The sequence below is a fragment of the Kogia breviceps genome, chromosome 11 (genome assembly GCF_026419965.1).
Source record: "Kogia breviceps isolate mKogBre1 chromosome 11, mKogBre1 haplotype 1, whole genome shotgun sequence".
NCBI lineage: Eukaryota > Metazoa > Chordata > Mammalia > Artiodactyla > Physeteridae > Kogia > Kogia breviceps.
In genome coordinates this window covers 101,827,677-101,841,422 of record NC_081320.1, presented here as the reverse complement: position 1 = coordinate 101,841,422, position 13,746 = coordinate 101,827,677, and the positions used below count along the sequence as shown (strand labels likewise).

The 13,746-nt window shown below is 61.2% G+C and overlaps 1 protein-coding gene and 1 long non-coding RNA gene across 3 annotated transcripts in view; both read right to left on the bottom strand.

The window, feature by feature from the left end:
- Positions 1–13,746, bottom strand: part of EIPR1 (EARP complex and GARP complex interacting protein 1) — a 445,878-nt gene that overhangs the window by 103,413 nt on the left and 328,719 nt on the right. The window lies entirely within an intron of this gene.
- On the bottom strand, positions 476–10,832 carry LOC136792193 (uncharacterized). Its single transcript, XR_010835662.1, has 8 exons — positions 10,049–10,832; positions 9,387–9,581; positions 7,983–8,397; positions 4,508–5,664; positions 4,207–4,338; positions 1,998–3,183; positions 1,635–1,744; positions 476–1,468 (listed from the first exon to the last, which is right to left on the bottom strand). It is a non-coding gene; the product is annotated as an uncharacterized lncRNA (long non-coding RNA).

Sequence of the window (13,746 nt, the reverse complement as noted above, 5' to 3'; positions counted from 1 at the left end):
CTCTTGGTGCCCATCCTCTCCCTGACGGCCTGAATCCGAATCCACCATAGGGTTCCCCCAGACATAGCACCTGCACGTAAGAGGTTCTCAGTAACAGCCTCTTAGTCTCCTTCCCCTGCGTGCTCAGCTAGAGAGGGTGGGATAGTGCAGGGGTCCGTGTGGGTCTGTGCTGGTGACGGGATGTGAGCATTTAAAATCAAGCCCTGTAAAAAAAAAAAAAAAGGGGGGGGGCTTCCCTGGTGGCGCAGTGGTTGAGAGTCCGCCTGCCGAGGCAGGGGACACGGGTTCGTGCCCCGGTCCGGGAAGATCCCACATGCCGCGGAGCGGCTGGGCCCGTGAGCCGTGGCCACTGAGCCTGCGCGTCCGGAGCCTGTGCTCCGCAACGGGAGAGGCCACAACAGTGAGAGGCCCGCGTACAGGAAAAAAAATAAATAAAATAAAATCAAGCCCTGTAACCAGTAGCAAATACGAGGCATCTTTGGAGAAGTGGGAGAAAAAAACTGTACCTTAACTCTACAATCTTCCCAAACTACCAGACAAAAAGTCGAACATTAAAACATCTCTTCTGGAAGATAATGAAAACAGACGAAAATGAATACCAAGCCTGTGTGGCTGCTATAGCCCCTCATCTGACAACACAGAAGCTTATTTCAATGCTAATATTTTCAAAGGTCTATGGAAACCCCTAGCAAATAATTCATGATGAGGACATTGCCTAAGAGGCTGCGCCACTTGACCTTTGGATCTAATCTATGATTTAATCGTGTTAATTACACATACACCATTAAACAGCAAGTCACCTCAGCCTATACAGTTTATAATAGGTGGTTCAAGATGGTATTTGTAACACGTCCACAGGCTTATTTGCCGTAAACTAAAGTATCAAATTTTATCGAATAGAGAACGTAGATGTTTAATTGGAAAACAAAGAGAAAATATAGCCGACTTTGCTTTCCATAAACTAAAACGCCCACTCCCACTCACTACAAAGGTTCTTTCTTGTTCCCAGGGTCAAGCGAGAGTCTCCAAAATGCATCACGTGCAGTCACTTAGCACGAGACGTCACGCGTGTTGTCACGTTTCCCTCACTGTTATGATCGTAGAGGCCTTGCCTGGGCTGCCATGTCCTGAGAAAAACAGCTGTTTCCAACAGCAGAATTAAATCCTATCACTGGTGCACTTAGGTTCACGAACAGCAGGTAACTCACGTCAGCGCCGCACCCACGGTTAAGGAGGACAGAGGGGGCTGGGCTTCACAGCCTCCTGCGTGGGGTTCCTCGGGCTCGGTGGGGGGGTTCCCTTGGCGGGGAGGCCGGCTCCGTTTCTGTTCTGTCTCCTTTTCTGTGCACAATATTCACTCCCTCCCTGGCTCGCTGCGTGACCCGAAGCAAGTCTTCTCCCTCATCTATAAAATGAGGGCTCAGCTTGCAGTCACCAAGTCCCCTTCCAACAATTCCATCCTGTGTTTCTATTTAAGACAAGAAAACGCCCTTAAAATGAGGTTACAGAAAAATAAATAAATAACTATATGGGAAGTCACTGCTGTGTCTGCAGAACAGAAACATTCTGCATCTTGTGGCCCATATTTCTCGCCTTATCTATTTCTTATCTGCATAAATGCAATGAAACGTCACCTCATTCGACAAACGTTTATGGAGCGCCTACAGTCCTATGTGTACTCAGGCCCTGGAGATGCCGCAGAGCCAAGGGACAAAGGTCTTCACCCTCTCGGGCCTCCCCTGTGCTGGGGGTACAGGCAGGAGAAAGAAACAAGGGAAACACACAGAGGTTAGAAGGCGTGATGGCTCTTTATCACCGCCTGACAACTGCCACATGCTCAGCAGCTGCAGACACACAAGCTGACCATCCCTTGGCGTCTGTGGCCAGGAGCCCTGGCGCCGCCGAGCTGGGCTTTCCGCACAGGCAGCAAATCCAGATGTGGGCCAGGCTGCGCCCTCATCCCCACCTTCACTCACTCAGGCTTTGGCAGAACTTACTTGCATTTTGAGACAACTCAGTTATCCAAAGCAAACAGGAGCAGCCTCTAGGCTGAGTTTGCAACAAGGCGGGTCTCGTGTCTGTAAATTAGCCGCAAGCGAGGCTCCAGCACCTGGGGCACCTTCTGTAGGCAGAGGGGGTCACGGGTCCTGCCCACAGCTGGGGAGGGGCTCTCAGCCCAGGATGAGAACACCGGGAGGTGGGCCTGCTCAGGCCTGTCTGCCACAGAGGGCCCGGGTCCCATGGAGGCAGGAAGGCCAGGGAAGGTGGGAGAACCCACAGGAGGGCCGCGTGTGAACAGGGAGGGCACCTATCGCAAGAAGGCAAGAAGGATATCACAACTGCTGCCACTGCAGACGGAGGAGAAGGTGCAAAGCGCCCCCCACGGGAGAAGCTGCCCCGCCCCGTATGCTCAGGACAGCAGGTGCCCATCCTTGCTGCAGGGCGCGGCCAGAGGTAGAGGCGTGGATGAGGTCGAGAGCAGAGAGGCCAGACCGCGAGGGCTGGCGGGCCTCGGGCTTTGCTCTGCGTTTATCGTGCGTCAGGCAGGAGCCCCTGGGAGGTGCCCCACGGTGCAGTGACAGGACTGCTTGGTTTTTACAGCGTCCCTCTGAGCGCTGGCAGAGACTCGCGAGGTGGGCAGAGGTGACTAGCCAGGACACCACTGCAGGCTGTCCTGGCGCTGACGGAGATGTTGACCGCGGTGCTGACTCTTGGGTGGGGAGAGATTTGCACGATGGCTTGATTTCAAAGATGGCGCCCGCAGGATTTCTGGATGAATCAGAAGTGGTTTCTGCAGCAGTCAAGACCCTGCAACAAGGCTGGGGCTTCAGCCTGCACCCTCCCTCAGCACCATAACCGTGTCCCAACCACGGCCGACAGTGCCCGAGCCGGCAGGTGCCTGGTCCGGCCAACACGGGCATCTCACTGGTCCCGCTCTCAAGCCTTCTCATTGGAAAGAACCCCCACCTCCTCTCGCCTTGCACGCTGTCCCCTCCAGGCCTGGGACAGGCCGTTGTCACTGCAGGGGACGCTCTTCCCCAGGCACAAACCTTCCCTTCTCTAGGGCTCCCTCGGCCTCTTGGGACAGAAGTAGCAGCCCCTGCTCCGCCCTCTCACCACGTGCCTGTCCTCCTCCAGGCTCTGGGGGCATCATCTTCTCTCGTTCCAGCCTTCAAGGGGTGCCTGACACAAAGCAGGCGCACGTTAGACGTCAGAACGGAGCGCCACAAAGGAAAGGTTAACGCCACCCCTGAATCACTAACCCAGCCGACTAGAGAGCTGCGTTTAGGGCCTCCAGTCCCCAACTGGAGGCAGCAAGCCTCAAAAGCTGGACTTCAGTTTCCACCTGGAAGGCCAGTTAGGAACCTGAAGAGGCCAGGGCGGTTTGGGGACGGGAGGTTGCGCCGCGGGCAGCGCAGGACAGGGCGGGCCCGACGGGGCTCTGTCCACGCGTGCAGTCCGGGGGCGGAGTGCTCATGCTGGGCGAGAGCTGGGACGCGTGCCCCTCGGCCACACTCAGCCCCCACGGGCTCCACGTGCCTGGCGGCGTAAGCAGGTCGGGTCTGCGCTGAGCCCTGCGGCCCGGACGCCGGGGACCTGGCCCCCGAGTGCCCCCTGCCCGGGCCTTGCTCCGGGACACTGGTCACCCTCCCGCGGGACCCCCGCCCCCGGGGCCTCAGCGCGCCTCCCCCAGCCGGGGCCCTCAGGCACGGCCGCGCTGACCCAGTGAGTCAGAGTGACACCTGGACACCGGGGGCCTCTCAGAGGCCCCACCTAACACCCTCCTGGAGGGTTCACAGGCCGCGTGCCTCCCTCCCACGCCCGAGAGCAGCCTCCAGGAAGGTGGAGGGCGGTCACCTCACAGGACGTGGGCAGGTCCTCGGATCAGGAAGCCAGAAGGCCCTGGGGGAGACGCGTCCACCTTCCCCTCCGCTATGAGGATGCCAACAGCCCGGGCGAGATGATGCATTAACCTATTTCTCGCTGAGGCGAGGGTCATCCATCAGTCCACCCGCACCCCGGCAGGGAGAGCCAGCTGCCAGGTGCACGCTGCCCCACCGAGGGGGCCGTCGGCTGCGATTGTGGGCAAGTCCCGTCCCCTCCCTGGGCCCCGGGCCCATAATTTATAAAGCGGGGGTGGATCCCAAGAGCTCCAAGCCCTCTGCCTCCTATGAAGGCTTCAGTTTCGGGAAAGGATTCACTCGCCTTTTCTGTCCTGAGACAGATCCCAGGTGGAGATTTTGGTTTTATGGAAAATGAATCCCAGACAGGAGGGTGCAGGCCACGCCCTGGGGGCTGCACTGAGGTGTCTGGCCTGGCGCTGTGCCGACCCTTTCCCTGAAATCAGCATTGTCGATCCTGAGAGAGCCAGGTTAGCCGTGGCCTGTGTTACCCGCGCAGGCAGAGGGGGGGTGACGGCCTTTCCGTCGGGCTCTCTGAAAGCGTAAAAGCAGGGGACGGTGAAACCCCCAAGGAGACGAGGGTGGTGGCTGCAGGTCTGCGTCACCTTAGTCTCGGGCGCAGCAAGGAGGCTGCATCGACAAGCGGCGACGCAGGGGCCCCTCAGGACCCCTGGGTGCGGGAGACTCGCCGAGGTCCCGGGACGGCAGGGTCCGGTGGGGGGGCACGGCGCTGGCGGTCTGAGGGGAAAAGCACAGGTGGACAACATCGCGGGGAGAAGGGGCAGGCGTGTCCCTGTGGAGGCGCCTCTGACAGGGGCGGAGAGCACTGTGCCCAGGGCCCAGGCCCCGGGTCCTCTGTGGGCACCCCTGCTGCCCTCTCCACACGCCCCACCAGGACTGGCCTCCCACTGGGGCTCGAGTTCCTGAGAAAGCTCCAGAATGGCTCTTAGGAGCCTCTGGGCACAGGACCAGGCCAAGAACCTAGTCCTGGCCGGCACCTGTGGTCTGTGCTGAACACACGCGTGGCGCGAACCCGCACCTATCGGGTGCCTGGGGCACGCCAGCCTCAGGGGACAGCTCTTTTCACGCAGTCCTAGCGCAACCGCAGAAAGCTGCGCTTGTTTGTTGATTTTCATCTTCCCATTTTACAGATAAGGAAACTGAGGCTTCAGACAGTGGCTTCCTCACCAGCGTCCCTGTGCTCAGCCGTACGGGGCAGGGCTTCCAGTGTCCAGCCCAGGGACTTTGCAAGCAGCGAGAGTGACCTTTCTGTCCGGCTGGGGTTCCGCCTGCACACACAGTACAGGTCGTGGGCGAGGATGACTCTGCCCATGTGCATCCTGCCTGGGAGAGCGCCAATGCCAGGGCAGGCACCCAGGTACCCAGGGAGGCTCACCTGGAACCCGAGGCCATGGGGTCCCAGGCCCCAGGCACTCGGTCAATGCCAGGGGCTCCGCGACGCCCCGAGTGGGAGCCCTGCATCAGAGCGGGACCATCCGACTCGCCAAACACGCGCCGGGAAAACGGAGACTCACCAGAAGGCAGGACACACTGTTGTGGGAGGCGGCTCTGTGCTCCCCCCGAGGGGAGCCCCGGTCTTTCCCAGCAGACACACTCCCAGCAGGGCACATGCCACGGAGACGGGCGGGGGGCACCGCTGGCCCACCGTCACTGTCGGCGGAGCGAGCCTCCACCCCAGCTGGAGGCCTCCAGGTGCCTCCGAGCCCCTCCCGGCCTGACAGTCTCCTCCATCTCCTCCGGCCTGGGGAGCAGATGAAAGTGAGGTTCCCGCCCATCTCTGCCTGTTGAAACGGCCTCTCACAGGAAAAGGCTCCAAAGGACCTTGGAGCCCATTTCTTCTACAAAAAGAAACAGGGACAGTGAAACCAGGAAGGCAGGAGGGAGAGGGCGCTGTTCACAGTCCGACTTTGAGCACACCTTTAGAAACAAGTGCCAGGGAAGGTATGAGGTGTAACCAGCGCACAGGGACGCACTGGAAACGAACAAACGAAGGCCCTTCCCTCAGCTGTCAGAGCCCAGGAGAAACGGGAGGAAGGGCCTGGCCCAGGGCGGCTTCAGTCCAGCCCCCCACGCAGCACGCAGGCACCTGGTGGCTGGAGGGGCTCGCGGGAGCCCGTGCGAAGCAGGGTGGCCGGCGGAGGTGGGCTCCGTGCACGGCGCTTTCAAGAAGCGCTCCCAGCCGCCCGAGGAACCCGGCCCAGCCGCTCACTGGAGCTGCCGGGCCCCATTCAAAGGCCTTCGGAACTTGCCGGGGCTGTCAGGGCCCCGGCCCCGGCCACACCAGCCCTGGGGGCTTGCAACGTGCAGCGTCTTCAGTTCACGGTGGTCAGCCTGGCTCCCAGGCTCCCTGGCCCAGGTTCTCGGCACCATCCCTCCCGTGGCTCCTCCACTGAGGGCCAGACCTCCTGCAGTGGGACCTGCCACGCAGGGAAGACGGCGAGCCCTGGGGGTCAGGAGAAGGGGTTCTTGCCTGGGATCTGCTCATTATGCGGGGCTCAGGGATGGATGATGCTTTGGGAAAACTGACCATCAGGGGCTGTGCACACGGACACCACTGCTGACGTGCACAAGGCTGCAGGAAGGGGGCTTCCCTGAGATGCAGGGAAGGTTCTGGAGCACCTACCCTGGGGACAGGCACAGGAAGACGCCAGGAAGCAGTGAGCCAGCACAGCAAGGGAGCGAGACTCAGCGATTAGACGGCTCGGCAAGGGGGGCTTTGAGGCGCAAATCCACGTTCCAGGGGGGTCAGAGCTGCTGGAAGGAGCGCGGCTCTCACCCAGGGGGCTTGCTCCTCCTGTAGAGGAATCCTGGGGGCCCAGCTCCAAAGCCCCAAATCGAACTGCTCCAAAACATCGGCCTCAGCATCTCCCCATCTGTCTTGCCCAACCCAGTAAGAGACAGCCCCAGTCCACCGCAGACTCAGGTCAGAAAGCAGGGGCTCGCCTTGGATCCTGGCTTCCTCGCACACCCGGGCCCTCGGCCCAAGCACCAGCTCACCCGCTGCCCTCGGCGTAGGACCGTCGAGCCCCCGCAGGACGGGCAGCAGCACCCCGGCGGCCTCCTGGCCTCCAGCTCCGCAGAAGACCGAGTGATCCTACTGCAACAGGCCAGAGCACACCTCCCCTCTACTCCCGCCGTGCCCCTCTGGCCTCGCCCACCCGCCTCACTGGCCTCCGCTGGAGCACACACCCCGGCCACGTACCTGCCCCGACTGCCGGCGTGCCCCTACCCGCTGCCCGCGACGCCTCTGCCACCGGGCTCCCCACTCCCCCGCTGCCTTTGGGTTCGCTGTCTTATCAAAGAGGCCTCCCCACCCACCTGATCCAAAGCAGTGGCCGCCCTTCCCTTCGATTCCTCACCCGATTGGCTGTCCCTCAGGGCTCAGGGGTGTGTGTGTGTGTGTGTGTGTGTGTGTGTGTGTGTGTGTGTGTGTGTGTGTGTGTGTGTGTGTGTGTGTGTGTTGTGTGCGTGTTGTGTGTGTGCGTGTGCGTCTTTCAGGCTACGACATACAGAGCCCCAGAGTGCAAAGCTGGCTGACATCCGGGACTTGGTCAGTTTTGCTCCAGGGTTTTCTGGAAGCACCCAGAACAACGCATGAAATCAGCAAGTCCTTTCCAAACATTTGCAGGATTCATTTAAATTAGGGTACAGATTGAGGGTCTGGAGTGAGGGTGAGGGACACGGTGTCTGCTGGGCGGTCTGAGAGCCCTTGGGAAGGAGTTCAGCCTCAAAGGGGCTGAACTGGTGACAGTTTATGTCCTGAGCAGCCTCTCTGTGAAGCAGGCTGTGCTAGCCGCGTAACAAATGAGCCCCCAGGACGTAAGGGCTAAGCTGTGGCAGACGCGTCGTTCCCCTGCCTGGTGGGAAGCTGGTCCTGAGCATCAGCGGGGACCCTCCCGCTAGACTTCTCGGCCCAGGTTCCCTCTGTGTTAAAACCAGGACTTCGAGATCACAGCCCTCATCAGCGCCCAGGGTGCACAAACGAGGGAAAGAGCACCGAGGGTCCCACGAGAGGAATTTTCTGTGAGCTGGACCCCGCTCACCCCGCAGTGGCCGTACCTCAACTGCGCGGCCACAGCATCCCTCTGGGGGTGGCCTGGCTGTGTCCACTGCTGGTGTAACCAGACCATGAAGGGTCAGGGCAGGCCTGGACCCCGCAAGGGCCGTTGCCTCCTCAGATACGCCGTGACGCGTCTGGGGTCTCCCGGGAGACTCCTGGGATCCCCGCCTGCCAGCGAGGGGCCACGTCACTAGGACAAGAAGTATGGACACCCCTCTGCATTTCAGGTGAGGTGACCCATTGGTTTTCTGGGCATTTTACATCGATGATCCTCAAGACGGGCAGAGGCAGGCGAGCTGCAGGTGCCTGGGCAAGTGGAACTGGCGTCCAAGGGGAGACGGGGAGCCAGCTGGAGCTTCACGGGGGTCGGGGGGAGATGAAGGGGCCTTTGGTGAAAGCATGACAGGGAGATACCTGGAAGGAGAGAGAGGAGGGGAAATTCTAGTCGCCTCGCAGAGCCCTGGCACCCTCCAAGTTCTTCCGTAAATTCCACACGTCCAGACGTGAGTGTTTTAGGAGGAGAGGGAGGTGCACGGAGGCAGGTGAAGGGACCAGGTGGTCCTTCAGTCCCTCTCCCGACTGAGGGTGGGCAGGTGCAGGGACATCCGCTCTGCCACTTTAAAGGCAGCACCCCCACCCCCCCACCCCGCCACGGAGCACCGACACTTCACGGCCCACTGGCTCCCGGTCTTTATCGCCCGGGGTCCGGCCTGCTGTTGCCAGAACTCCTACTGGACGGCTCAGTGGCCCCCGGGGCATCCTTGATTAAACTCCAGCCCTGGCGCAAGTGTCCCAGTCGGTGCTGATGGGAAGTAGCCACAGCCATTTTAAGGTCTGCAAGGGCCTTGAGCGCCTGTTAATCATCCTTCCTGGAAGGGCCACCACAGAGTCCCTTCAGGGTCCTCATGCCCCACCCCAAAGGGACACATGCTCCTCAGCTCAGCCGGGACCTCCAAGGAGGGGGCGTCGCCAAATCCAAGTTCCTCGAGAGGGAAAAGAAAACGAGAACGATCTTTTCTTCTTAACCTGCCAGTTCTTGTTGCATCCAAGCCGTCTCTGCTGCCGAAGGGCACTGTCGTCTCCCACCCAGCACACGCGAACCCCAGGGTCACCGTGACGCTCCAGACAACGCCTTGTGGACCCGCAGGGCACGGGCTGTCGGCGGAGAAGGCTGCAGCCACGCGGGCGGGTGAGGGAGCGCTGAGTTAGCGCCACATCACATGCCCCCCCTACTGTGGACTGATGCTGCTAGCAGCGCCCTGAGGGGCTCCCCAAGCTCCCGGGGGACCCCCAGACGCTGCTGGGATTCCTGAGCTTCCCACGCAGGGCCCTGACCCTCCCCGTCCCCTGCACCCGGCCCAGGGCTCTCCCCTTCCTCCTGTGCCCTTTCTCCCGCTGCTGACCTGGCCCACGGCCAGGCCCTGCTTCCCGGAGGGATGGGCTGGGTCAGAGCTCTCTGCACAGCGAGTTTCTCTTGGCCGGGGTCTGGGGTGTGAGTTCTCGGACCCTCAGGCAGACGGCTGATTCCTGATACACGGCTTGGCCGCACCTCTCATCTGAGACGCATCGTTAGCTCTTCTGAGGCTCCCTTTTCCCACCTGGGAAAATGCTGCCACAGCAGGGATTGCCTGAGGACCCAGAGAGTGAGAGACGCGCTCCACCCCGCTCCGGCCCCCGGGAGCACTGGCTTTGCAGCCAGCCGCCGGCCGTCCTCCTGGAGGAGCCGCGGGAATCCAGACGCCCACGCCTGCAATGCCCGGGCTCCCTTGCCTCCCGCCCGCCTCCGGGCCCCGCCTGCCGGCCCACCTGCTCGCCTGGCAGTTCCCTGCTAGCCTCCCCGCACGGTCCACCCGCGGGCCGTGCTCGCCTTGGGAGGGGCCGGAGGTCTGGAGCCGCCCAGAGCGGCCCAGGCAGGCGCAGACACCGTCTCCCCAGCCTGGAGGCCTTGCCTTCCTCCGCCTCCCAGGCAGCTCGCCCCCTCGCCGCCACCCCACCCCTCCCACAGGCTCCTTTTGCACAGGTCGCCCGTGCGCTGAGCTTGCACGGCCCTCGGCCTGCTCCCCACCTGAGGAGAGTGTCTCGTCCACTTTGGTTGCTTTGTCTCCGTACGTGACAGGTGGTCTGCGTTAAAGGGATGTTTGTGGGATGAGTGAACGAATGAATGAATGGATACAGTTATTGTACTGGTGGAAATTTCCAGTCTCCAGGAAGGGTGATGGGGTGATATTCGGAGCCCCTTAAATCTCGGCGAGGAGGCAGGTGACTTTGAGGGTGAAAGGCAGGTCCAGCCGATGCCGTTGGCCGCTGGGGCTCTTTCCCAACCACGCGTCCAGGGAACCATCCGGACCCATTCGTCTCGGGCAGCGGTGCTGGGCTTCGGCCGCACTGTCATCACCACTCCTGGAGCTGGGCTCCCACCAGAGGTCCTGACTCACCTGGTCTGGGTGCAGCCCGGACAGCAGGAGCTCTCGGACGGTTCTGCCTAGCAGCCGAGGAGCAGAAGCACCATCCAAGGTGACCTCGCCCGGGGCCATCACGGGCCGCTGCAGCCTCCCCCGTGTCCCTCCCGCAGGCCCGTGCTTCCTGCAGGCCCCCTTCCCACGTCCTCGTCTGTGAGCAGAGAAGCCTTGGCCCTCGCCGCCGTGGAGGGGGGGCAGGAAGCAGAGCGGGGGCGGCGGCCCGGGCGGCTGGTGGGCGGAACGGCGGCTGGCGGCAGGCGGTACCCTCCTGACCCCCGTGCCCCCGGGGGCAGCCAGGTTCTCCCCGTCAGCCTGACAGCGAATCCGTGTCTTCCGAGCTTGGCTTCCAGCCACGTCCAGGACTCCGGGAAGACAGCGTTCCCCTGAGCCGCTCTCATGAGTCAGGCCTGGGAGAGGAGCCTGGGCTGCACGCACGCCGGGGGCCACCCAGCACCGCCTGCGCCCGCCATGAGCACCGCGCCTCCACCCCGGGACTCAGAAGAGATAGGAGACGCAGCCTCTGACCTCGAGAGACACCCCGCAAACATCACTGCAGGAGGCGGGCAGGCTACGGAACGTAATTAGATTCCACTTGCTTCATTGCCCAAAACCTCCCAGCGGCTGCCCGCAGCCAGCAGAATAAAACCCACACTCGCAGTTTAACCCGGGAGCCCCCGCCACCTAACCCTCGGCGACCCAGCTCCGGGGCGACCACCCGCTCTCCGTGCACAGCACAGATACACACTCTCCTGGCTCCGGACACACAGCGCCCCGCGCCCCTCGCTCACTGTGCCCGGGCGGGGTACAGATTTTGGAGTCTCAACTGTGTCTCTTGGAATCTGACTTGAACCAGGCCCTGACGGCTCCAAGAGGCCCATCCCCACACACACGCACACACACACGCACACGCACACGCACACACGCACACGCACACACACACGCGCACAGACACATGCATACATGCGTACACACACACAAGCACGTGCACACGCGTGAACACGCACGAGTGCGCACATGTACACAAGCCCACACGCGCGTGCACACTCACCCGCGTGCGCACACACGCACCCGTGCTTTGGGGCCTCTGAGCTTGCTCCTTCCTCGCCCTGAAATACCCACGCCCTCGGTGCCACGTGCTGTCCCCACGCGCCTCCCCGGTTTCGGCTGGACCCCTGGGCCCCGAGCGCCCGTACCGGCCACGCAAGTCTTCCGTGGAGGGGGAACCACGACACCTCCTCCCAGCGCTCAGAACAACACGGCCCAGTGTCACAGGTGCACGTCCCACGTCCCACCGTTGCCTCTGTTGTTTAAAACAATCCTTCCTCCCTCGGATTCTAAGTGTCCTGGAAGCAGGTGGTGTTTGACAGGTCCCTCTCCCTTCCCAGCGTCCAGCACAAGCTCCCCGAAAGCCAGATATAAATAAATATGGATTTAAAACGTTCTTATTTTTAAAGAACCATAATTTCATATTATCCCAGGCTGTCTTATTTTCTAATATGAGAGGAAAGAACACACTTTCAAGAAAACCCTTGCTCACCTTGAAGTCTGAATGGGTCTGGACAGGTCTCTTTGATAGGAACTAAAGGTACAGCCGAATGACCATCTTGACTTTGTCATGTTCAGCTCCAGCCCTGGACGGCCCAGCGAGAGCTCGAAGCTGGCGGAGCAGTGCCTCCATTGATGGGCGTCTTCCGTGGGTTTGAACCTGTTCTGAGCACTGCTGCTTCCAGGCGTCCAACCAGGTGGAAGACGGGGTTACTCACCCCAGACATTGTTGCTGGGACTAAAGTAATTTGGCACTCAACGTAAATTCGTGCTCACGTGATGTGTCTCTTTCTCCTACAAGTAGAGGGCAGCCTCAAATGCAGGGTGATGGAAACGTCGCGTGTTTTTCCAGACAACGGGAGTTTTGGAAGTCTTTCTAGTTGACGCGTGTTTACCCCACAATAACAGCCGGATCCACATTTAATGCAGTGCGGCACACGATTCCTCGCAGAACTGCTCTACGTGAGGAATCACGCAACAACGTGGAACTTGGAGTCAGGTGTCAGTTCGAGTCCTGGCTCCTCGTCGTCTCGCTTAGAAGTCTTCGGGGAGACTTGAGCTCCTTGAATCGTGCTTGATCTGTAACATGCGTCTAAAGACGCCCGTTCTGTTTACTCTACAGACTTGCTTCAACTATCAAGATAACGCAAGTGAGAGCATCACTGAAGTCTTCTCTGCGGCAAAGAATCGTCTCTAACCGACAAGATCACGCAGCACAGAGCAGGTCCTCAGGGACACTCGTGGTTCCCCCTCCGTGGAAAGCTTGCGTGGCTGGTACAGGCGGGAAGGGGCAGAGCGGAGCCTAAGCCTGTGTTCCGTGGCGCCCTGGGCAGCGCAGCGCAGGAGCGAGAACACAGCCGGCCGCCCCCGAGCCGGCCCTGCCCCCCAAGGCCACTGCCCAAGAGGCCTCTGGTCAACGGCCATTTCCACCAGTGCCCGCCCAGGGCTCGGGTCAGAAATCTCGTCAGCAATTCTCAGTGTCCCCTTTAACCTCGCCGTCCTGTGGTAGAGGAAATACGTGAGGTCTTTCTCCCGGGCTCCTGGCACAGAGCACATAAACCCTTGGAATCGCCCGAGAGACGGAGTGACTTTTATTCCGAGGAGCTCCTTTCCAGCACACCTGAGTTGATTCTAATGAGGCTTCGGTGTCTTGGGTCTCTGTTTTCAGACTCAGACGGGGACTTTACCCCATCAGCCCCCCAGGTTCTGGGCCCTCGACTCAGACTGCATCGTCCTGGTCTCCAGCCTGCCGGCCACGGGAGGGCCGTGGGACTTCTGGGCCTTCGTAATCACGAGACAGCCCCGAAGATGCTGTGCTGTGTCCCGTTCGGGTGCGCTTATACGCACATATACCTCAGAGGTTGGTTCCGCTTCTCTGGAGACCCCTGGCCGCTGCACGCCACCGTGCCACAGAGAGCCCCAACCAGCTCCAGGCGGCTGTAGGTTCGGGGTTTCCTGGGACAGAATGCAATCCCTGCAGGCTGCGCGTGCTGGGCAAGCCGATCGGAGGCCCCACGTGCTGTGCCCTTGGGCCTGGCCGGCTCGACCAGGGACTCCCCAAGCCCACGGTCCCACCTGCCTGATCCCCATCGCGTCACCACGGAGCTGTGGTCTCCGGCCGCCGGCCGCAGGGGGCGCCCCTCTCAGACCCCACTCCGGCCTCGCGGTCCCGTGTGTCTCGTCTCCGAGGAGCAGCCTCCACGCCCCCTCCCCCACGAGGATGCTCTCCCCGAGTCCCCAGCAAGCCCCAGAGCCCCTC